Source organism: Lethenteron reissneri, chromosome 55 (assembly GCF_015708825.2).
Source record: "Lethenteron reissneri isolate LAM-NWPU_2019-01 chromosome 55, ASM1570882v1, whole genome shotgun sequence".
Classification (NCBI taxonomy): Eukaryota; Metazoa; Chordata; class Hyperoartia; order Petromyzontiformes; family Petromyzontidae; genus Lethenteron; species Lethenteron reissneri.
Window position 1 is genome coordinate 3,791,183 of NC_083833.1, and position 24,951 is coordinate 3,816,133.

Here is a 24,951-nt window from a genome sequence, read left to right on the forward strand (position 1 = left end):
CTCTTTCTGCACGCAGCCCTTCTCACAGTCCGATGGCCTCCGACGGGTAGCTCATAACTGCACGCAGAGCTCCCCGTCATCTGCCACCGAGCACACGGCCTCCTCCATCGCCCACTGCTCATTTGTTGCTGGTCTCATTCGACCTCGATATCGAACCAAAGGCCAGGCACCGACACGCCACTGGGACTGTGTCTCCCCGCTGTTGAAGTGACGAGCCACTGGCATGGACTGCGTCGTCCATACTGCGAGCGGACATAGTAAGTTGGGCAAATCTGTCGCCGAGGTCGTTTTACAGTCTCTCCGATGTAGTGGAGGCCGCAGCGTCTGAAGATGATCTAAGAGAACCAGACTGGTGGAGGTGGAAAATTAGACTATCCCCGCCTCTCATCTGGTGAACAAAAACGCTGGATTTCACTAATACGCCACCACTCGTCAACGCGCGCGCGCATGCGTGCGAACGAGTGTGCAAATACACATCCATGCCTAAACCTTCTTTTAGCAAAGCGGAAAGTCTCTTTGGGTGTGATTTCACAAGCCATCAGCAGCCCGGAGCTGAAACATCCCTTGGGATGCCATTGTGCGATGCGGCTCCACAGCCCCAACGTGCCATCTAACACCCACTGACTTCCAGCAAGCCGCAGACATTCTTTAACGAGGAGGAGGAGGAAGGAGGGAGGAGGAAGGAGGAGAAGGAGGAATGAGGGAGGAGGAAGGAGGAGAAGGAGGAAGGAGGAGGATGGAGCATGGGTTTGTGTGTGAGAAATCACGGTGAGGCGAGGTGTGGGAAGGGGCACGTGTGATTTAGGAGAAAGAGGTGCCACGTGGAACAGAGACGGCAGGATGCTGCTGTGTGCATCTTCCTACTCTCCCATGTGCATCGTTCCTCATCGCAAACGCGTGCATCATCGCCGGTCCGTTCGCCTGCGTGTTAAGTGGACGTGACTAAAGGCTCCTGGCGGTGTAGAATTATCTCAAGTCAAGAACAACAACATCGCTCGAAGTGACGCCAACGCATCTCGCTGCTCATACGAGTAATACGGTGGCTCTGTCCCAGGCTCATAGGGGGTCTGGAAGGGGTTAGGGCCCCCCATACACCCCCCCCCCCCGTCATCCTCCTTGACTGCAGGCTCAACCCCGCTTCTAAATTCACATAGTCAAGTTTTAGTAAGGTCACACCACAGGGTGGGTGGGTGGGTGGCTCCTATCTCCACTGGCCAGTTGTGTAAATTCAACATTATCGTGCCGAGAGCCAGTCTATTCATAGAAATAACCACTGTATACTTCACAAAGCGGTACCTGTTTAAACCACACCGGCTGGATGATGAGTTGCAAGAGCATTCGTGTTGTATTGCAAGTGCCGTGCACTGGCCAATAATTCAGTGACGGTCATTTCCAATTTACGCTGCAAATTTTTTTGCAATAAGTCGAAAAAGCACAGAAACTGTCCAATGCTACTGAGGCCGCGCAGTCAGCAGCAGGTGTTGAGATAGAAGACTTCCCCTCCAGAGCGCCACGGGTCTCCACTGTGAGCCCATCTGCGGCTCATTTGGCCAAATTGAGTACCCCGGGAACAAAACCGGGAGCTCATTCCTCTTACAGCCAGAGCCCTCGCTGGGGTTTATCTCACGGACGAGACACAGCTGCAGCCTTGCTTAATAAACACTCATCTGTGGCATTGGCAGTATTGGCAGCAGCAGTAGCAGCAGCTGCTGCTGCTGCACTGGAGGCAGTGTGAGTGAACATATATGGGAGAAGCCCTCTTATCCACGAGCCATATGAGCTGTGACTCCTATTATGATCCACGGGAGCTGTAGGGTTCCACAAAAAACTCCTCTTATCCAAGGTCCTATTCTTGCTATTATCCTTGTGATTGTCCACGGGTTTTTTTCCCCATCCTGCATTTCGGAATGGCCTTTGGTTATCCGCAAAACGCATGTTTTTACAGATAAACGGAGTTAATTGGTCAATGAATCCCCGTGTCAGGAGATTGTTCACGATTTTTTTTTGACTCGCATATAAGTGGAGTAAAATTCGCAAATATCGCGGATTATAGAATCGGCAATATGTGTTCCCCCTCCCCCACATCACTGCAGATGAGAGGAGTTCTGTATCTGAGTAGAAGCAATTGAGCCCCCCCCCCCTCTCCCCATCCAAATCTATCAAACCCAGCCACTTGCCCCCTCCATCCCCACCCCCTAAATAAGCGGTTTCCTCGGTCATCAATAACAAATCCCCCAGCATGTAAACATTCACGACGGTTCAATGGATCGTCATGATTCAGGTTGCAATTCGATTACCCAACGATTGTTTCATTTGTACCGGGTTTTTTTTTTGTTCACGTGGAATGCGTCTCGCGTGTATTGCCTTGGTTTTGGTCATACGGTCTGTCATTTTGTCCATCCCCGTTCCAATTGCTTCAATTATGTCTCAGTCGTACTGTCTCTCCGTGTTTATATTATTTATAAAAATAAATCTGCCTTATTTTGTAGCCTAAATGTTTCTGAGCATATCATAATGTTCACATAGTTTGCATGAACCATGAATAATTAATTATCCTACGTACAATGTTACGTGTGTAGAGTGATTATATCAGTCAATGCATCAATGCATAGTTACGTACCGAGTATATGTTCATGGACAGCCATCTTGTCAATTACCCACTTCTGAATGACTACCTCCCTGCCCCATGTGGGATATTGAGGTTCTTTTACGATACTTCAGCATTTCGGTCAGAGTGGGGTAGTGACATCAGGCAGAAGAGATGTGGGAGCCCACAACGTAGGCCCGAAACCGATTCAATACTACAAAGAATATCTCACATCAATTCACAACCTGTTATCAGAAAATTTACTTTCCTCCTGGACACATAAACATTCTCAAAAAAGTTAATGTTTTTTTATTTATCCTAATAAGGCCATCGCTGAGTCTCATGACACTTTTTTAGGAGTGCCTTGCTAGCTTTTCGCAGGAGTGGGTGAAGTTTCCGCTGCTGTGCAGTCCCAAATTAGTCATTTGCAGTGTCACTGTTCAGTATTGGGATGCTTGGTTAATACCAATTAGATTGTATATGGAGATTGGTGGAGGAGGGGGGGGGGTTAGCTATGGGAGGAAACCAAAGAACCTGGAGGACACCCACGTGGAACAGGGGGTGAGACCCACGTGCGATCACTTGTGGCACCCTGCCGCCCACAGTGAATTCAATAAACATTGTTCATCAGTGCAGCTTTAATAAGTTTCAAAGACCTTGGTTCAGTCGCGTCTTTTAACGTTTGGTATGTTCGAGAAAATTGGAATGCTCGGAGAAAAACACCGCGCACGAGGGAGTAACAACTCCGAAACACCACACGGGTTGGATTCAATGCACCGCTGCGCTGCCCCATCGTGGCCACCTTGCAGTCCAGGCCTAGGAGTAACTGCCATACCCAGGAGGTATCCCATCCACGGACAAACCAGGCTCAAACTTCGCTTAGCTTCCTTCGACATCTGACAATGTCGGGCACGTTCAACGCGATTTGGTCGTAGATCAAGCAGGGCCCTCCTGATAAAGACTTTTGTGAGTCATTTGAGATTTGTTGGGGGGTGCGGGGGGTAATGAACAAGTTGCGTGCGTTTGTGTTGCGCGAATGCAAGCACCACGTAAGTGTGCAGCCTACCTGGGGTGCCAATGGACTTAATTAGCAAGCGGGCACAATGGACGGCAGTATTGTCCACCGCCGCCTTTGTCCTGAGCGGACAGCTGCTGCTGCTGCTGTCTGCTCGCTGTCAAAGGTGGCCGTGGAAAATCATGACTATAACCCGTAATAAATACCGCGTCTTGTAATGGCCACTCCAAAGTAATTCGTGGCTTGGCTGACCCACGAGGTCAGCCCCTAATGCGCGCTCATTTCTACAACGCATTGCGAGCGGCTATTCATGCATCAGCACGGCCGGCGCTGCATGCAAATTATATACGAGCGGATGGCCCGCAGTGTGGCGCAGGTGTGGAATTACAACTTAAATAAATGAAACCGAGTGCTAAAATTATGTTACACCTTTCTTCCTCTTGCTGGAGGTGGGGGTTAGGGGGGGAAGGGCTGTTGTGTTAGAACTTTTGCATGACTGGGAGCGCAGGCGCTTGGCTGGACTGTGACTGCATCGTAGGGTGGCGAGGGGTGGCGGTGGTTTCTTGGGCAAGGCCTCTTATCCAGCGGCGTATTGACCGTGGTGGCCAAGGATGGGGATGAATTGCTATGCATTGCTATCATTTTTGAAAACTTTACAGATTTTGGGGGAGCAGTGGCACGGGGGCGAGGTGGGGAGAGGTGGGGATAGGGGGTGTCCGAAATTAATTTCAAATGAACCTCTGAATATTTTCACGCTGCTGAATGAACAGAATCAGAATCTGTATTGATCCTGGAGAAATCCGATGAGCTGTGAAGTTTTTTTTCACATATGTCCAATAGGGGCGAGCCAGAAACAACAAACTATACAAACAAACGATAAGAGTGGAAAGTATAGGAAAGATAAGCAAATCGCTATAAATAAATAGAACTTAACTTTTTTTTATTTCACCAAGTAAGGCCCACTGAGCTATGAGTATTTTTTTTCTTCCAGAAACGACCTGGCCACAAATGACAGCTCAATGAAGTGGCTTATCGTGTGGAAATATAAAGCAGCCAAGTAATCTAAATATATACAGTGAAAAGGACACGATCTCATCAGACCTCAGAAACTAAGGAAGATCGAGTCTGGATCGGGCTTGGATGGGAGACCACCGTGCATGCATACACCATGTGCTGCAAACTGCTGCAGAGGTAAGCGTGCCAAAATATATAATTGGACAATACTACGCTCCAATGTCTATGCTCCTCACCATCACCACCCCGCACAGAGAGCACAAAGAGGCCCTCATGGAGCAGTGGAATGCCAAGAGGGCTGTGTATGAACACCTTAACAATGTTTACACTATGAGACCTCCTTTACCAGTGGCAAAATATAGTGATAGGTTTTTACCCTTTCCAACACAAGCATTTTGACTGCTTGTGTTGTGGTTATTGCAAACATGATGCCTTGTATAAAGGTGTCAGTTTTTGTACCAGTTGAAAGGGTAAAAACCTATCACCTTAACAATGGTTCAGTGTCTTCTAATACTCCCCTTAAACGTACATTTTTTTCCAAGATATACTTTTCTTCTCATCAAGACATTGCCTGCCTACGTATAGGGGTGAAGTGGCAATTTAACTTACGGAGCACATTAATCATCATTAATATATACAGAGGCTTGGATAATCAAGTCGACAGGGCAATCGCCTGCACAATCATCATCCTCGTCAGTGCGCAATCATCATCTTCAACAGTAGCAGCAGCAGCATCAGCAATACCAGTGTTTCTCCAGGAATGCCTCACTGAATCCCTTTAAAGAAGGTCCCGCTTTGGAATATTTGGCCAATTCCATTACTGGGTATTGGCCTGCGGGAACAAATTGGAGTGCTCAGACAAAGCCCACACGTTTGAACGGATAGCGCCACGGCAGCGAGATGTTAACTACCTCGCCTCGTATGCAGGAGGTCGTGGGTTCAATCTCAACCCTGTACGCCTGTATATTTGGAGTTTGCATGTTCTCCCTGTGGTCGCGTGCATTTTTTTCCGGGCACTCCGGTGTTTCCCACTATGTTTAGAATCAACATTCGTTTATAGTATTTGGCTGCTATTCATTTCCCCGCAATAAGCCATTTCTTTGAGCTATCAATTGTGGCCAGATCGCTTGTGAAAAAGAGCTACATAGCTCAGTGGGCCTTACCTGGTAAAATAAAAAGTTTAGTTTTTATATTTCTATTTCTGTGACCTCGATTGTGCGTTTGTGCATGGGTGCGCAAAATGTTGGCATGTGTGGGCATTGTATTTGCGCCATTTTGCCAAAGCACCATGGTGGTTGATACGGATCCTATCATATTTCTTGGTTGGTAAGATAAACTACATTCCCTGGCACAAGGGTAGTCAAGACTGGTGTGTCCCATTCATAATCTGATTCTTGCCATAGAAATGGAGAATTTACGCTCACTGGTTCACGGCAACGGTGGTGATGATTACCTTCCGAAAGTTTTGTTTAAGCTTTGTGGAAGCGCTCGCATTTCGCACCACCGGCTAAGTTCGCAAGCCCCGCGATCGTTAACCCAGTTTTGGCAAAAAGATGCAGAATCCAAATTTGAAAAAGGCGTCCTTTGGGCAACGCCCTCGCGTTTGTCTCCGGCACGATGTTTCCCAGCGGTGACCTCTTGCACGCGTTGAGTGGGGCGTGTGGGTGTGAGTGTCACTGCTTTTAGTAATAATACAAAAACATAATGCACCGTCGATGTTGATATTTGCGAACGCAACAGAGAGGAGCGCAACTCGTGGCGGCGCTTGCTCCCGTGGCACCTCGATCCGTCCGTCCCAGATTCACATTTCCCTTCGTGAGGCAAAGCGCGCCACGACACCAACGGAGCATTGGGGTAGCCCGTGCTGGGGGTGGGTGGGGGTAGAGTGTGGGCATAACACTGTGTCTGATTTCAGCTCTGACCTCGACCCTATTAGCTTGGCTGCTCAAACTGCAAGACGTAAAGCCCACCCACACCCCCGATTCTCCGAGGAGTCTCGCTGTAAACTCGCGCACTGAAATGATGTCCGTGGCTCTCTGTTGCACCACCTTCCCCCCCACCCACCCATGCTCCCCAAACCTTCCTTTCCACCAATCTCTCTCTCTCCCTTTGGAAACCACTCTTCTCATCTCGCTCTCGCCTTCTCTCTCTCTCTCTCTCGCTCTCTCCCGCTCTGGCATTCTCTCTTCCTTGGATGTCTCGCAGTCCCTTGAGCTTGTCATTGATTTAGAGGGTCAGAGGACATCCAACCAGACAAGGTGATTAATGCTACGTCTTAGAGTGTATCGAGTGTCGGCGGAGTGAAGGCGTGTGCGTGCGTGCGTGTGTGCCTGCGTGTGTGCGCGTGTGTTCGTGCGTGTGTGTGCGTGTGTGCGCGTGTGTGCGCGTGTGCGTGCGTGTGTGTGCGTGCGTGTGTGCGCGTGTGTGCGCGTGTGTTCGTGCGTGTGTGTGCGTGTGTGTGCGCGTGGGTGCTCCGTGCATAGGGGGATCGGTAGTGTAGCGGTTTTAGCGCTACGCTGCGCTATGAACCCGGCGACCCGGGTTCATATTCCCTCTCAAGACCAACAACACCCAGTGACGATTATCTGAACCGGCGATCGGCCTCGCCTATGCCGACTCAGCCTCAAATGTGTACCTGGTGCGGTGTGTAAACAACATAGCAACCGGGAAGACAAAGGCGGTCGGGCATGGCGCTGGCCACCCACCCTCTCGTGTGCCGTGCCGGCCTTCATAAGTGCTCGCTTGCAGCGCTTTGCCCATGAGTCTGTTAAAGCTACACGGGGGATCTTTATCTTTTATGTCTGCTCGGTTCACGTTGACGGAAGCCAGGCTGCGAGCCCCTAATTACGAGTCTCATCAATATCCCTGTAATTATGGCAGCCTGAAAAAACGTGTAAATTATGCACTGCTAATGATAGCAGGGAGGGGGGAGGGGCTGGGGGAGGTGGAGAGTGGTGGTGGTGGTGGAGCGGTGGCGCAGTGGTTAGCGCACTGTGTTGTGAACCCGACCGATCTGAATTTGATTCCCGGCCACGGCTGCAATCGGTGCCGAGTGAAAACTCATCCGGTGCAGGGCCTCATTGCCTTCACCAAACCTGCTTTGGCCAGCGTGGTGAAGTGTTGTCAGACAAGCCCAGCAGTGGATTAACAAGGTGTCACACATATAGATATATAATACATGCATGCGAGACTTCTTCCTGTCTCTCAACGTAATTCCATGGCCAAAACAGTCGTTCTTATTGCTTGCAATGTCCCCGTGGCCACACAAAGTACCCTCAGCCCAATCAAGCCATCAGTCTGTGCCAGAGGTGTGGACTCGAGTCATGTGACTTGGACTCGAGTCAGACTCGAGTCATGAATTTGATGACTTCAGACTCGACTTGGACTTGCATAACAATGACTTTGTCCCACCTCTGAGGTGTGGACTCGAGTCATGTGACTTGGACTCGAGTCAGACTCGAGTCATGAATTTTATGACTTCAGACTCGACTTGGACTTGCATAACAATGACTTTGTCCCACCTCTGGTCTGTGCTCACCTATGTTGTGCGCGTGTGCACGTTGAACCTCTTTCGCACCGTACGTAGCCAACCGTGCAATGTTCGCGGCCATGAACCGGTGGTGGGAATTCCACATGCCTTGACTCTCGCGAGCGAACAACATTAGCGATGCACAAAGTGCTGCTCGCTCTCCCCACCCCGGGGGAGAGGGGGGGAGTTAGTGGTGGTTCCAGTCGATTCTAGATTTGAAGCTTTCGTTACTGCAAGGATTCATATTCTTAGGTTTTTTCGGTAAAGTCACGTAGGTAAAACATTAAAATTTATAAAAGTAAAATAAAAATAAAATAAAATATTTTACTTTTATTTTACTTTTATGAAATAAAATATTTTACTTTTATTTTACTTTTATTAATTTTAATGTTTTACCTACGTGATTTTACCGAAAAAACCTAAGAATATGGTTCCAGTCGATGTCTCGTACTCCCGAAGAAGCCGTCACGATCTGACTACGTCGCTAACTGACTTCGTCGTCTCTCGGACGAATTACATTCCTTCCCTGTTCTTAGGTTCTTTCGGTAAAGTCACGTAGGTGACTTTACCTACGTGACTTTACCGAAAAAAACTAAGAATATGAATCCTTGCAGTCACGAAAGCTTCAAATCTAGAATTCCTTCCCTGCCACTCCGCCACATTCTTGACCGTACGTCATCATATCCGAGAGAAAACGTCGCCGCTATTGATCGCAGTTTGCGTGACGCAATGAACGTGGGTTTTTTTGTAGTTATCTAACGCGTGTGTTCTTATGTATGCCTCTCGGAGTAATTCCGGGAATACATCTCTCCACGCTTATTTGAAGAAGAAGAAAAGCATGTTTATAAACATCCGTAAGAGGCATTCATGGTGGTGTGTATATGGTTGGCCTATCTTCTAAGTGTCTGTCCATGGGGAGAGGTTGGTTATCTTTTGCAATGGCCCAAATACTCTGGCTTGCCAAAATTGTACTGTACTGGTGGCCTTTACAAGCTGCCAAATGGTACCAGGGACGGTTAATGTCGACCGTGGCACCATCCCTATTACACAGCCAATGCGCTGGGTGGTAATGCAGAACAAATTCTACTCAAATCCAAATGCCCCATCACTGTGCCCGTTGTGCAGATGATACCGTGGCGCTGAAGACATGAAGGCTACTTTATTTGTTACAATGAGAGTTAAATAAATTATAATTATCAGAATATATTATGTGTATCCACATATCAATAGAAATATTATTATTTTTATCTATCAGCTTCTTGGCTTTCCCACACCAATGTTATCGAGCAAACTCCGGTTCTGTTTCGGGTTCAACCTTTGGGGTCTCATCAGCAAAGCCAGGCTTCTTAAACAAATGCTGTTGGATTTCCAGATGCTATTGGGAATTCCGTTCAGCGTAACGGTATTTGTTTCCAGGGCATTTGTGTGCCCGCATTTCTACATTTTGCTTCAAAAAATAAACAACCAGCAGATGATTTATAATGTTGAGTTAATGTAAACATCCTGGTGTAAACAACAGTCGCGAAAGGAATTATGTACAGCATGTCAATTTCTAAAGGTATTCATTAAGCAACGGCTCGTAGCAGTTATAGCATTAAGTTTTACAACAGGGGAAATAAAGATGAGAGATTACACTCCTGAATATTGAAATATTATTGATCACGACGATGATGTAATGTCATCACCTACAATGCAGAGCGACGTGCATTTTTTTCTGGGTCATTTAATTCCTGCCTTATATAATAAGGTCGCTCTGTCCTAGTATTAGCGGAGCAGTCAAATCTGCTTACTTGGAACATATATCACCGGAAAAAAATCTAATTTGGGCCGCTCGAATCTGATGAAATAAACACTGATATTAGTTTCAGCATCAATCATAATCAACATCTTCCCCATTGCGATCGTGTTGCTCTCGAACGTTGGTCCCATCATCATCATCATCGTCATTGTCACAATGGTGATCATTTTTTCAGGATAATGCATCATATAAAAAAAATCACTGACTGCGATATTATCGTTGTTATCTCGTCATTATCACTGCGTAGCATTAAAGTGAGAACAAAAACAGAAGAGATAGATTAAGAAAACAAACAAAAATGAAAAACGTTGCCTTTGTACAATGTTGTCACAAATTGAAGGCAAAAATGACGCTGAAACCGAGTTGAAGCCAAATCAAAGCATCTCCGCAACTCCAACAAATAATACAAAGGACAAGAAAAGGCAAAGGTTCAGTCCTGCAATTGCTTGCTCACTCCACTGCTGGCGGAAGGGCCTTCAATGCGGGGAATTCTAGAGACCCTTTAAAGTGTATTTGGCCTACTCTTCCAGACTTCTCGGAGGACATGCGAGTACCCACACTCTACCCCCACCACACGAAACCTCCCGATCGACTAACTCCCGTGTGCCCATTTGCACAGCGCGAGGGATTTTAAGAACCTCTTTAAACTATCACACCAGGAGATTAGATCGAAGGGGCAACCTCTATACAATAATAATAATTCCCTCATTTACCCAGGGACTCAATGGGTCGCGAGACGTTCACAATGCGAAATTTGGCCAATTCCATGAAGGTCAAAATTTTAATTTAATAAAAGTAAAATAAAAATAAAATAAAATAATTTTATTAATTAAAATTTTTTACATACGTGACTTTACCGAAAAAACCTAAGCATATGAATCCTTGCAGTCACGAAAGCTTCAAATCTAGAATCAATTCCATGAACTCAGAGAAAACTCATGCATGCGAGTGGGTAAGACTGCAAGCGCCGTGCGGATGGATTCAGTAATCCCTTGCTCTAATGCCATCTGACCACAACGCAGCAGGGAAACAAGAAAATTGCCCTCAGCCAATGATGTAAATTCCACATTCCCCTGGCAGGGACCAACACTGTTTAACTCGTCGGAAGTAGCTACTCATCCATAATAGAGGCTTTTTTAGCGTTAGATCGCGTATTTTCTATTTTCTATTATGTATGATATTGGTCGCGAAAGCCTACGTGTTGAAAGGCAGTGATGCAGCACTGTCAATCAAGGTCTGACGGGCACAGCCCAGTGGGAGCATAGGCATCCGTGATTCCACGCTGTAATAGGCAAGCACGGGACCCATGTCTTAAAAGTGAGAAGTTTGTGTGACACGTTGCAGTCCGCCAACGTTGGTGCAAGCCTGACTCAATGCTCATCAGACACAGTATGTCAAAACCGGTTCAGAGTTGGGCTTGTCTTGAACCAAGGCTGCTGAAGTTATGCACTCCGAGAAGGCGTTGTGGTTGCCAGGAAGTGTAAATAAATATATAAAAATAATTTTATCTTTTTCACGTGGACGGGCAAATACGTGAAGAAATCGCATTGTCTCGCTAATTTATTTCGCATCTCATTGGCGATTATCCTCTTCATAAGCAAGAGCAGAGCCTCACCATTCTGGCGAATTGCCCGATGATGCTGGATGCAATTACCAGCGAAACGTCGTACAACTCAAAAATTGTAAATGTTGTGGCTTCACGCTTCAACACACCGGTGGGCTAAAGCAGTGAACTATTTGTCTTTTGTCAACGTGACACTTTCTTTTGCTGATTGGCCGTGTCGAGTGGTGGAGGGTTACGACACATTTATAAATAACGCGATCTAACCCAAAAACGTTGATTATTAATAATATTGGTCGCGAAAGCCTGCTACGTGTTAAAGATGATCCTCTTCTTGATTGTGCAGTTTCCACGTTCATTGTGGCTGATGTTGATACTCTATGTTAAAAAAATCACATTTCGTATGTTGAGATACAGATACACAGAGTATGAAGGAAAGATATTTTATGATGATTTATTTTGGGACTCATACATCCTCCGAACGACGGCTCACGATGAGTATTCATGTTCTTATGTTTTTTTCGGTAAAGTCACGTAGGTAAAAAAAATTAAATTAATGATGAGTATTATAATTGTTGCGCGCCTCGCAATAGGCACTGCAGTGGCTTTTAGCTAAGCCATCGGACAAAGGCGGTCACCGCATCGCGCGCTTTCAGATGCGCGCTTCTGCGGCCGTCTGGAACGCTCTTCCTTCCGATATTAGGAAGCCACTGGAGCAATGTCACTTTTAAATTATCTAGATTTAAAACTCATTTCTTGAGAACGGCTTTTTTGTGTTTAGTTTGTTGTCCTTCCCCCGCACCTCCAATTAGCACGATTGGCTCCATGCGGTGCGAAAGAAACTCAACATACACACACACACACATACACACATACATACACACATACATACACACACACATACACTCATACACAAATACATACACACATACATACACATACATACACACATACACACATACATAAACATACATACATACACACATACATACACACGTACATACACACATACATACACACACATACACTCATACACAAATACATACACACATACATACACACACACATACATACACACAACAACAACAACAACAACCGCCATTCGCCACTAAGTGGCGGTGACGTCACCACGATGCTTGTGCCAGGCCAAGTGCACCTTGAGGCCACGTGAAGTGTCGAAAGCCCGCTGGCAGGAGGTCACGGGGCAGACCCAGCAGGTGCCACGGGTCGACTGACCGAGATGACCGAGATGACTGGCTGATGCACCACCTGTGCCCCCTACTGTGCCAACTTGCTGTGCTTTATCCACCCGGCGCTCCGCTCGTTGTTGTGAGCGTCGCTCCTCCGCCCTCCGTTGTTGTTGGAGGGCGACTGCCTCCAACTGCCCAGTAGCGTCCTTCACGAGCCTCCTCCACTGAGGCCGATCTTGACACCGCTGGTACCAGTCATCGGCAAGTCCACTCAGCTCCACGTCCTCCTGTACCACATCACTCCATCTCTTCTCCAGCCCGTGCCGCGCCCGTCTAGCCCCCTCGATCCGGCCGAACAAAAGCTGTTTAGGCATGCGGTGGCTGGGCATGCGGGCTACATGACCCAGCCAACGCAGCCTTGCCTGCCGGAGGAGCTCACTGATGGGACTTTGCCCAGATCTTTCAAGGATTTGTGAGCTCCTCACACAATCCAGCCTGGTTAAACCCAGGATGGATCGTAGGCAGGCCAGCCTAAATGTTTCCAACCGGCGAAGATGCTCCACCAGGGGGGTCCACGTCTCGCAAGCGTAGAGAAGGGAGGGAATGACCGTGGCCGAGAAGACCTGAAGCTTCGTGCGGAGCGACAGACCAGGTAGCTCCCACACAGCGTTACGCAACCGATGAAAAGATATTGCCGCTCGACTGATTCGGAGTGAGACCTCTGCTGATAGACTGGAGCCGGTCATAAGCACACTGCCCAGGTATGGGAAACTCTCCACTCTCTCCACAACTGCCCCATCACCAATTGGGAGTTGTGGGGGTGGAGTGTCCGATGGTACAAAATACCCAGGCAGGTGCTTAGTTTTGGTGGGGCTGATGGTAAGGCCCCACCTCTTAGTGGCACGCTCCAGTCTCAGCAGCAGCTATTACCAAATCATCGGCATACATAACGTGGTTGACCAATAGGGAGCCATCCCTTGATCGCACCCGGGCGTCGATCAGCCTCCCATTATATCTGTACCAAATGGAAATTCCCCCGGTACAGCTATTGAAGGCTTCACGAACTACGCGGTCAAAATAGATGTTAAATAATGTGGGAGCCAGAGGACATCCCTGTCGCACCCCAAGGTGTACAGGGAAAGGCTCCGACTCCCGGCCACGTAGTTTTACCCGGGCCCGCTCACCATCATGAAGGTCTTTAATGATCGTGAGCAGAGGGTCAGGGACTCCGAAAGCACGAAGAACAACCCAGAGCCCAGTCCTACTGATGGTATCATAGGCCTTGACCAGGTCAATAAAGCAGAGATGTAGGTCTTTTTGGAATTCCCTACACCTCTGCTGTAGCAGACGGACAGAAAATATGGCATCTGTGCAGGACCGCCCTTTCCTGAAACCGCATTGGGGCTCCGCAAGCCTCTCCTCAGCGTGCCTAGCAAGGCGATGTTGAATAATCCTTGCCAGGACCTTACCCGGCACACTGAGGAGTGAGATGCCCCTGTAGTTGTTACAGTCGGTACGGTCCCCCTTCTTAAAGAGGGGGACCACCAGGGCATCCTTCCAGTCCTGCGGAATCCGTCCAGTGGTCCAGACTGTTGTTATGATGTCATATAGGGCAGTCTGTGCACAAACGCCACCCTCCCTCAGCATTTCGCTTGGGAGATCATCTCTGCCCGGTGCCTTCCCTGGTCTCAGACTCCGGATTGCCCTCAGTACTTCCTCAACAGCTGGCACCTCAGCCAGCCACTCACAGGGGGTGACCTCTTCCAATATTTGAGGCACCGCAGCCTCAGCAGGGTTATCACCATTTTGTGCCATGATGTTTTCCTGGCTGAGAGAATTTCCCTCCCCCAGGACCTCACAGAAATGCTCAGCAAATCTGCAAACCTGTTCCTGGGGGTCGGAGATTGGATCACCGTTTTTTCCTCTAATGATGGTAATAGGTGTGGCGCTGCAGGTTACTTTTTTGATGGAGTTAAATAGTGATTTGTGATCACGGGCCACTGAGGCAGACTCCATCTCCTCAGCAACCCGCGACCACCACCCATCCTTACAGCGCCTTACGGCTCTCCGAACTTCCGAGCGAAGGCTGCGGTAAACCTCCTCATTCTCTGACGTGGGATGCTGTAGGCGATGAGAGTGGGCCTGTCGCTTTTTCTCAATTAACCTGAACACCTCCTCTGTCAGCCAGGGTTTCTGGGGAGGTCTGGACCGCGTACCCAAAGCAGCCATTGCAGCTGCATGAGTCACAGTCTTAAACCTCGCCCATTTACCCTCGACATCAGGTGGAGTGGGGGACGATGCCAACCCCAGCTGCAAGCGATGATGAAATTCTCGCTTGCAACTTTCATCAGCTAACTGAGACCAGGCCACTTTTGGTTGGAATGGGATCCTGGGTGTACACCCACCACCGGAGTGGAAGAAAGGTAGGCGCATCTTACAGATGACTAGTCGATGGTCAGAGGGCAGATCAGCTCCACGGTAGGTCCTGGTGTCAAGGACATGGGCTCGCATTCGCTGGTCCGTCACTATGTAGTCCAGCAGATGTTCTTGCTTGGACCCGGCATGTATCCATGATGTTGTGTGGATGCGCCGATGCCGGAAGAGCGTGTTGGTAATTACAAGCCCATGGGCTGCACAAAAATCTAGCAGCCTCCTACCGTTATTATTGAGCTGATCTGGCCCATGCCTTCCAATCACTCCAGACCAGGTGTCAGCATCATGACCAACTCGGGCATTGAAGTCACCCAACAAGATGACTCTGTCCCGAGTGGCCACTTTAGCCAGCACCTGTGACAGGAGGTCATAGAAAGCGTCTGACTCATCGGCTTTGCTTGCATCCCTCCACGGATGTTCGTCTTCGGTGGGGGCATAAGTAACCACGACCACCACTCCTCGCCTCTGGTTGATGGGAAGGCGAGCCCAAAGTATCCTGGGGCTTACAGCTTCCCACACCTCACCGCCACGCTCCCACGCCCCCTTCATTCTTTTGTTCAGAAGAAGAGCCACACCCTGTTGTTTGGCAGTCTCCTGCCCCGAGTAGAGGACTGTCCACCCCTCATGGTGGCAGGAGCCAGAACCGGTCCACCGGACCTCCTGAATGCCACAGAGATCCAGGCGGTACCGGTCCAGCTCCCGACAGAGGAGTGGCAGCCTCTCCTCCGCAGTGAGTGTTCGAACATTCCACGTGGCCATCCGCAATGGTTTTTTGTTGTTTCTGGAGGAGCCCCGAGGGTGAAAATCCAATCTCCTGGCTCCGCCAAATGGGGTTTGGCCAGGAGACGTCATAAAAGCCTGACCCCCCGGGGCCTCCGGCACAAGCTTATTAGTTACCGGTTTATGTTTAGTTTGTAGTTTACTGGTGGTTAATTGAAGGTGGAGGGGTTACCAGCCCCTCGCACCCGTCCAGAGCCCCCGTTTAGCCACTGTGGTGGACACAGACGCCATGAGGGGAGAGGCCAATGGGCATTGGCCCTCCCCCCACAGCACTGCCCACGACAGTGTTGCCCGTCCGGCACCGCGAGGAGGTAGGAGGTTGTTTTGCCGGACTGAGCACATACACATACATACACACATACACATAAATACACACATACATGCACACGTACACACGTACGTACATACACACGTACATAAACACACATACATACATGCACACATACACACATACGTACATACACACGTACACACACACACGTACACACACGTACACACACACACGTACACACACACAGGTGCGAGTGACTGCGTTCGAAGCGGCGGGTGTTTGCGTTGGAGAGTTGACGGCAGGCTCGATGCGTCTGTTGGGGCGTGGGAGGAGACAGGGGCTCTGTTGGTAACGTGCGATGAGCATGTTCTCAACCATTTAAACCCGCAGCTCACACCCCTGGAAAGGTACACTACAGATTTTTATTTTTATTCTCAAACGGCGCGGCGAATTCGACGATGTTAATGCGTTTTTTTTTATTTTAAAACCATATTTCTCCGGCAAATTGTTCAATGCGCGGAGGGCCTCCGCTTTATCTGCGTGCCCGCCTCCACGCCTCCCCCACCTTTGAAAGATAGTGAGACGTGCCGATTGTGAAAGCGAAACGAATTATCTTTGAAATGGCATGCAAGTCGTGTTAGGCGTGAATCAAAAAATGCACCGCATTTAATTTGTGGTTCGAATAAAAATAGTGCGCTGACGACGCGCGACTTTGAACTCTATGTTTCAAATGTCACGGGAGGCGAAGAATCGGAATTTGTTTTCTTCCGATGCGCCACATTTTTGTCGGGTGCCTCTGCCCTGGCATACGAAGCCCGTCGTTGATCTCATAATTCGTGGGTCTCGACGAGACATCGGGCAGTTGCCGTGGTGGCACGGTCAGGACACCGGTTCAATGCGACCTCGCGGCGCTGGAGTTGAAACAACGGTGCAAATCTTGACCTGAAGCTTTCGCAAACTGCAGGAATTCATATTCTTTGGGTCTTTCGGTAAAGTCACGATCACAACACAAGCGATCGTTATCCTCCTGATGACGATCAGCTTGTGTTGTGATCGAAACGTCGTCGTTTTTTGTTGTTTTTTGTTATTTTCTTTGCAACCTCTCTACGTGACTTTACAGAAAGACCCAAAGAACACGGTGCAAATTTCTTAAATCTGCCACCATCTCCCCCACCCCTCCCCCTCCACCACCACCACAACCGCCCGCCGGTGTACTTACTCTCGCACCCTCCGATTCGCACGGTCGGCTACGTACGGCGCGAAAGAAGTTCAACACACATACATAAAGCGGTGTAAATGGATTCGCCACGGTCAGTCAATGTGTTAGGTGGCATGCGGTGGGGTAATGCGAGGTTTGGGCACCACCGTGGCGAGATGTCACCCCCCTCGCCTGGTATACAGGAGGTCGTGGGTTCGATCCCGACCCTGACGCCTGCTGTATATTTGACGTTTGCGTGTCTCTCTCTCTCTCATCACGGTGGCTAGGAGATGTTATCTACCTCGCCTGGTCTACACAGGAGGTCGTGGGTTCGTTCCCGACCCTGACGCCTGCTGCTGTATATTTGGAGTTTGCGTGTCTCTCTCTCACCATCATCATCACGGTGGCTAGGATATGTTATCCCCCTCGCCTGGTATACAGGAGGTCGTGGGTTCGATCCCGACCCTGACGCCTGCTGCTGTATATTTGAAGTTTGCGATGTCGCATGGATTTTCCTCCGGGTCTTGCGGGTTTTCCCTCCATATTTAGAATCAACGGCGCATCAACGTGAGTTCAGAGTATTTGGCTGCTATCAATTTTCCACGCAATAAGCCACCTCATTAGGCTCTCACTTGTGACCAGATCGCATCTGAAAAAGATTATATATAGCTCAGTAGGATTTACCTGGTTCACAAAAATGGGTTTAATAGTTCGTAGTTTACTCTCCCACCTCCTGTGAGACGTCTGACGAGGCCAAACTACTTCTCAAGAGGCCCCAACCTCCACCAGCAGTGGCACGAGGAGGAATGTTGCTGGGACTGCACCCTCGTACACCTCTTTACACGAGACGCTCCGAGCTTGTCAGAGTGGTGAATTTAAAACGTCTCCACTCACCTCGCCGTCGTGCGCACTGTGGCACATTGAATAACGCAGCGCACAGACGAATTAATTACATTCGAGTGCGCCCTCCATTTTACATTTGAAGCAATTGTAAAATTAGACAAAACACGTACTACAACAACAAGTGCTGTTAATTAGAAGAAGAAACATCGTGTTGTAAGTCAAACTACATAGTCGTTTTGTTGGGACAAGAAATATCATGGTATTTGTATATTTACTTGCATCTGATTCTGATGGGGATTTTTGTTTTAGGTGCTGGTCTACATGCACGTAGCAATAATAATACGTGACTTTACCGAATAAACCAAAGAGTAATTCCTGCAGTCATGAAAGCAATAAATTAAGTTTTAATAATAATAATGTTTAGCTTTAAATAGCGTCGTACGCGCACATGAGATCTCACACTCGCTGAGGAGCCACAGACAAGCTGGTGGGTGGCAATGCGATGAGACGGAATTACCAACAGTTTCCCCGGCTCTGCAGTCCTCTATATATTAAGATGTTTGAGGCAATACATTATGGTGACGGACGGTCCAAAAATAATAATAACGGAGAGGCAGGTTAAGGATTTGGGATGAGCCCCAGAGGATTCCCACCGAGGAGATGGAGCGATGAAATCGGCTGATGTGTGTGGTGCTCGATGGATCGTTACGTCACGAGTTCACGAGTTCTGTAGGCAGCTTGGGGGGGGGCTTCATCCAGCAGTGGATTGACCATGGCTGATAATGGTGAATACAAGTTTGCTGGGTTCTTGCATGAAGACTTCTACCATGTAATTTCTGTGTAGCCGTGCAAACTGGCACCATCAGAGTGTTCGGTTGATTACATTTAGAAAGTAATCCACCTGATGACTCATTACTCGGGGTTTTTGAAGCAATGTAACACTATAAAAAAGATCCCTATCCTACATTTAATGTAATCCAATAACTATACATTTGTGGTTGCTTACTCTGATAAAGGTCCGGTATTCAACCAGTGCACATTACATAACGCGCTACCGGTGCCTGCCTTGAGTAATCCGATTGACAGTTCGACAAATCTGTAAATATGTACCAGTGGACTCGAACACATTTCATCACGTGCGCCGACCACCCTGCTCAATCCACTGCTGGACGAAGACCCTTCCATGATCCGTTTCCACCGTAGCTCACAGTCCTGCGGCGCGGAATTCCGTGCACCAGAACCGATTTAATCGCTCCATCTCCTAACGACGTTCCCTTCACTTCCACTTCATCGGCGGACTCGTCTATGGGGCCACCAGCCGTTCAAGCGACGCTGTTTCCCGTCGGGTCGACATTTCGACCGATGTCTCTTATCAGTGGAGAGCTGTTGGTGGTGTTTTTCCACTGTTTCTTGTGTAGTAGCGTGGGCTTCTTGGTTGTGTTGTGGCAATGAAGGCTGTTGAAAGGGCCGTTGATGTCCTCGGCCGCACAGCTTCCATCCGTGGAGCGTTGCTGCCATCTGCAGCATTTGAGCAAGAAGGGCTCTTCGGGGCCGTCCATAAATGACGCCACGCGATTTTAGACGATTTTTTGACCCCCCCCCCCCCTCGTCACACGGCGTCACAAAAGTCAGACCCCCCACCTCAAATATGACGTCACAAAGCTCTGCCCCCCCCCCCCCAAAAAAAAATTTAAACATGCTTCAAATCGCTTTAAACTATTGTCATTGTAGTGCGTATTAAATGGGGCGCTGCACTCTTGATGTTGTAGGAGAACACATTTATTAAAAAGTATATTTAATTAAGTAGAACGTGTTGTCTATATTTATTTAAAGTCGCGCATTTTGATGTGACGTCACATGTCTCAACCCCCCCCCCCCCCCTTCGTCACACATCGTCACAAATGTCTGACCCCCCCCCCCTCTTAGGTGCGTGACGTCATTTATGGACGACCCCTAAGCAGAGTTGAGCTTGGATATCGCTTTGGATGGGCGACCATCGTGCACAGCGACGTGTTAGAGGCTACGGAGCTGATTCTAGATGTGAAGCTTTCGTGACTGCAAGGATTCATACTCTTAGGTTTTTCGGTAAAGTCACGTAGGAAAAAAAATTAATAATAATAATAGAAATAATAGAAATAAAATAAGAAATTTCTATTATTATTTAGCTACGGAGCTGCATGGTGGGTAGGTTGTACATTACTCCATGCCCCCCCCCCCCCCCATGCCTATGCTGCCCGGCATCACTAACCCGCACTGACCTGGGTGGTGAAGTATGGTCAAATAAACCTCAGGATCCGCACGGTACAATGTAGGGAGGCCTTCATCCAGCAGTGGATTGACAAAATGCCCATACACATTGCAGCGAGATGGGGAGGTCAGGATGGCTTAAGCCAATTGAAGTCAACGCATCTCCACCACACCACTTCATCCCTGTTGTGCTGGATTCTGTTACTTTTTGCAAAATCCACACCAGTCATTATTCAATTCGGACTGGCCCCTGCCATGGTAATGTGGAACTTCCCGCAGTGGTTTGGCGGCAGCCACAATAGGTGGTCACTAAGCATGCAGTGACGCATCGATTCGCCAATTAACACCGAGTTTATTATGCTCACTCTCCAAGCATCGAATATAACATTTGCTCTCTGGGATGCATGTGCCCTCGTGTGCAGGCACTAAAGGTACAACGCGTATCACAATCGTGAAAAATAATCATGGATTTTCCGTGGCCCCTATAATGTTAAAATCATCAACTCGCAAGGATTACGAATCATTAGCCTTTGTTTATCACGGTTTCTGAGAATAGGCCCAAATGCCCAAAGCGTCATCCAGTAGCCAGCAGCAACAACAACAGCAGCAGCATCAATATTACCATTACAATAGACACGTTAACACGTTTCCCGCATTGAGCAATGTCACGAGAACTTTGAAAAGAGACGACGAGAGAGAATTCTAAAGTGGAGGAGCAGTGATTAGAACGCAGCTGGAAGTGAGGTATTGTGAGTGGACGAGTGGGTGAGTGTGTGGCTGAGTGCGTGGATTAATGAGTGAGCAGGTGATTGAGTGAGTGTGTGGGTGAGTGAGTGAGCGGGTGAGTGAGTGAGTGAGCGGGTGAGTGTGTGAGTGAGTGTGTTGTTGTGGCCTGCAGTGTGGTGAGTGGATGAGTTGGTGAGTGCGTGGGTGGGTGAGTGGATTAATGAGTGAGCAGGTGATTGAGTGAGTGTGTGGGTGAGTGAGTGAGCGGGTGAGTGTGTGAATGAGTGTGTTGTTGTGGCCTGAAGTGTGGTGAGTGGATGAGTTGGTGAGTGCGTGGGTGGGTGAGTGGATTAATGAGTGAGCAGGTGATTGAGTGAGTGTGTGGTTGAGTGAGTGAGCGGGTGAGTGTGTGGCTGAGTGAGTGAGCGGGTGAGTGTGTGAGTGAGTGTGTTGTTGCGGCTTCAAGTGTGATCATTGTACCAGTAGGTGAGTGTGTGAGTGTGTGAATGTGTTGTTGTGGCCTAAAGTGTGGTGAGTGGATGAGTGGGTGAGTGCGTGGGTGGGTGAGTGGATTAATGAGTGAGCAGGTGATTGAGTGAGTGTGTGGTTGAGTGAGTGAGCGGGTGAGTGTGTGGCTGAGTGAGTGAGCGGGTGAGTGTGTGAGTGAGTGTGTTGTTGCGGCTTCAAGTGTGATCATTGTACCAGTAGGTGAGTGTGTGAGTGTGTGAATGTGTTGTTGTGGCCTAAAGTGTGGTGAGTGGATGAGTGGGTGAGTGTGTGGGTGGGTGGGTGAGTGAGTGTGTTGTTGTCGCCTGCAGTGTGGTGAGTGGATGAGTGGTTGACTGTGTGAGTGAGTGTGTTGTTGTGACCTGAAGTGTGGTGAGTGGATTATTGGGTGAGTGCGTGGGTGGGTGAGTGGATTAATGAGTGAGCAGGTGATTGAGTGAGTGTGTGGTTGAGTGAGTGAGTATGTTGTTGTGGCCTGTAGTGTGGTGGTGCTGGTAGTGGCGGTTGAACACGTGGTGGATGAGATGAAACAGTCAGTCTGGTGGATCGACTCATCAACGTGGGTGGAGGAATAAATAAGTGAAGTTCACTAGAGGAGTGATAACCAGGCGAGTGCCAGCCAGTAAGTGACTGGATTGAATCAGTGAATGATGAATCATCAGTCACCCTGACTGCTTCACGTTAAATTACATGGATAAACTACGTGCGCTCCACTCCAGACGTAACAAGAGTATTCCAAACTCTGTTGTGTGCCTTGTGACGTCACGAATGAGCACCGCATAGCACTCGCATTAACAAGACATTCCTGCGGAGGGAGCTGGTAGGAACGTTGCGTTGCTCGGTCAATGGCCAGGGTCAACGGCGGCGTGGTGTATTCCGCAAATATGGCCGACTGTGAGGGCGGGCACAATCCGGCGTGAGTAGGTTAAACGTTGAGTTTTATAAGGGCACCACGGGGTGACCAGCCCCTCCCCACCCAGCCCCACCCCTCCCACCCCCCACCCAGCCCCACCCTCCCCACCCAGCCCCTCCTCACCCTCCCCTCTCCACCCTACCCCACTCCACCCCTCCCATTTTCGGATGCACGACGGACGGACGGACACAATAATCCCCTGTGGGCTGGTGGAATCAGTTGGTTCCTACCAGTACTAAGACGCTCTGACTTGTCTGTACGCACAGGGTGCCAAATAGGCCGGCTTGCTCCTGGGGGTTATCGAGGCCACCAGCTTGAGGTGCCTCTTTCTCTTTCGGGAGCGTGTGTGTGTAACGAACTCCTTAACCATACGACTGATGAATCAATATTAGTGAGAGTGAACTGCACAGCAGAAGCCGATATAAACGCACTCACGGGCGGGAAGCTCACCTGCAGAAAACAATGTGTCCTCAAAGATATACCAGAGGCGTTAAATAGATATTATTTGGAAGGGGGAACATTTTTCCATTCTTCTGTTGATATAAAAAAAATTAACCAGTAAAAACAAAGTTTTTCACTATAAATCCTTTATATGCGTGGCATCGGTTTTATTTTATTATTCATTTCTGTTTTTCTTGAGTAAGAGTTTTATTTTTATTACATTGGTATTTGAAATAAAATATGAAAAAAAATCCAAAAAAGTGGAAAATTTTGGGGAAAAAATTTTCAAGAAAATAAATTGTCACGCACAACGAGTCTGTGTGCAAAATGTCAGCTCGATTGGATCACGGGAAGTGGGTTAAAAAAACGACCGAAAGATTTGCACTGTCGTAAGCACGCAAGCAAGCAAGCAAGTGAACTTAATATAAAGGATTTAAAAACAAATCGGATGGGAGCGTTTGCAGAGGTGAGAGATATAGTGGTCTTAAATAGATATGATTTGGAAAGGGGAACATTTTTCCATTCTTCTGTTGATAAAAAAAACCAAATCGGATGGGTACGTTTGCAGAGGTGAGAGATGTAGTGATCTTAAATAGATATGATTTGGAAAGGGGAACATTTTTGCATTCGTCTGTTGATAAAAAAAACAAATCGGATGGGTACGTTTGCAGAGGTGAGAGATGTAGTGGTCGTACTGGCAGTGATTAATGTGCCAACAAGCTCCAGAGTTTGAAATTAACCGCGGCCGTAAAAATGTTGTGGGAACTCTGACAGTTGTGCACTGCACTGGTGGCTGAAACAAGGTACATCAATGTGCCAAGTTACGTGTGGCTCATTCATGCATTTTTAAAGACGGTGTTCTTCTTTTTTTCACGGGACTTCAGATCGCCTGTTCTGCCAATTCCCTGGTTAAGTCATCCTGCCACTATCTCCCAAGAGAGTTATTTTGAGTTTGTGTTTTGATGCCACAAAGATACGAAAGTTCAGACTGTTTAGATGTGTTACTCTTCAAGCCGTAGTAGTTGCAGTGTAATCATCATCGTGATCATCATCATCGTCGTGATAATTGTTTTTTTACCCTTCTATCTGGCAACAAAACTGACACCTTTTTTATCATATTTTTACTGGCAAATGAGGTTCCAATGGTGTAAATGCTTACCCCGAGCTCTCAGACTCTGATGGTGCATTGTGTTTGAGTTGTGCGCCTTTTGGCGTCATCTGGTCCAACCCATGTGGGACTCGACTCTAAGGAAAGCTGTCTCGGGTGTGGGCCAATCAACTTCAAGGACAGTGCATATATTATCAGAGTTATGTTTTTTGTTTGCATTATGGCTGCAGATATTGTGGTCTATGCAAACATGACTCCTTGTAAAAAAAGGTGTCCGTTTTGTTGCCAGATAGAAGGGTAAAAAACCAATCATCATATTTTTTACTGGCAAATGAGGTTCCAATGATCATCATCGTCGTCAACCATGATGTATCCACTGCTGGATGGAAGTCTCCCCATAGTCACGTGATGCCACAATCCATCTCACGCTTGCACATCAGCTGATTTTATCACTCCAGCTCTGCAGCTCATTAGTACGTAACACAAACTATATATTGGCTTCATTGTCGAAAATATAAATTTAAAAACAAGCAATAAGCAGACAACACCGCCTGCTACCCATGCCTATAAGAAAATTCCAAAAATATTTGACTCGTCTCATGAGCCGCAAATCCTTCTGGGGCTGAATAAGTTCAGCAGCGTTGGTTCCACACAATCAGTCTCTGGACCGGTTTTGAGATTCAGTGTGGCTGATGGGATGTATTAAAAATGTATAAAAATTGCAGGGTTGCAGAAGTGTGAAGGAGGGGGCATTGTCTACTTGTAACACTTTGTTATTTATATTCTCCAT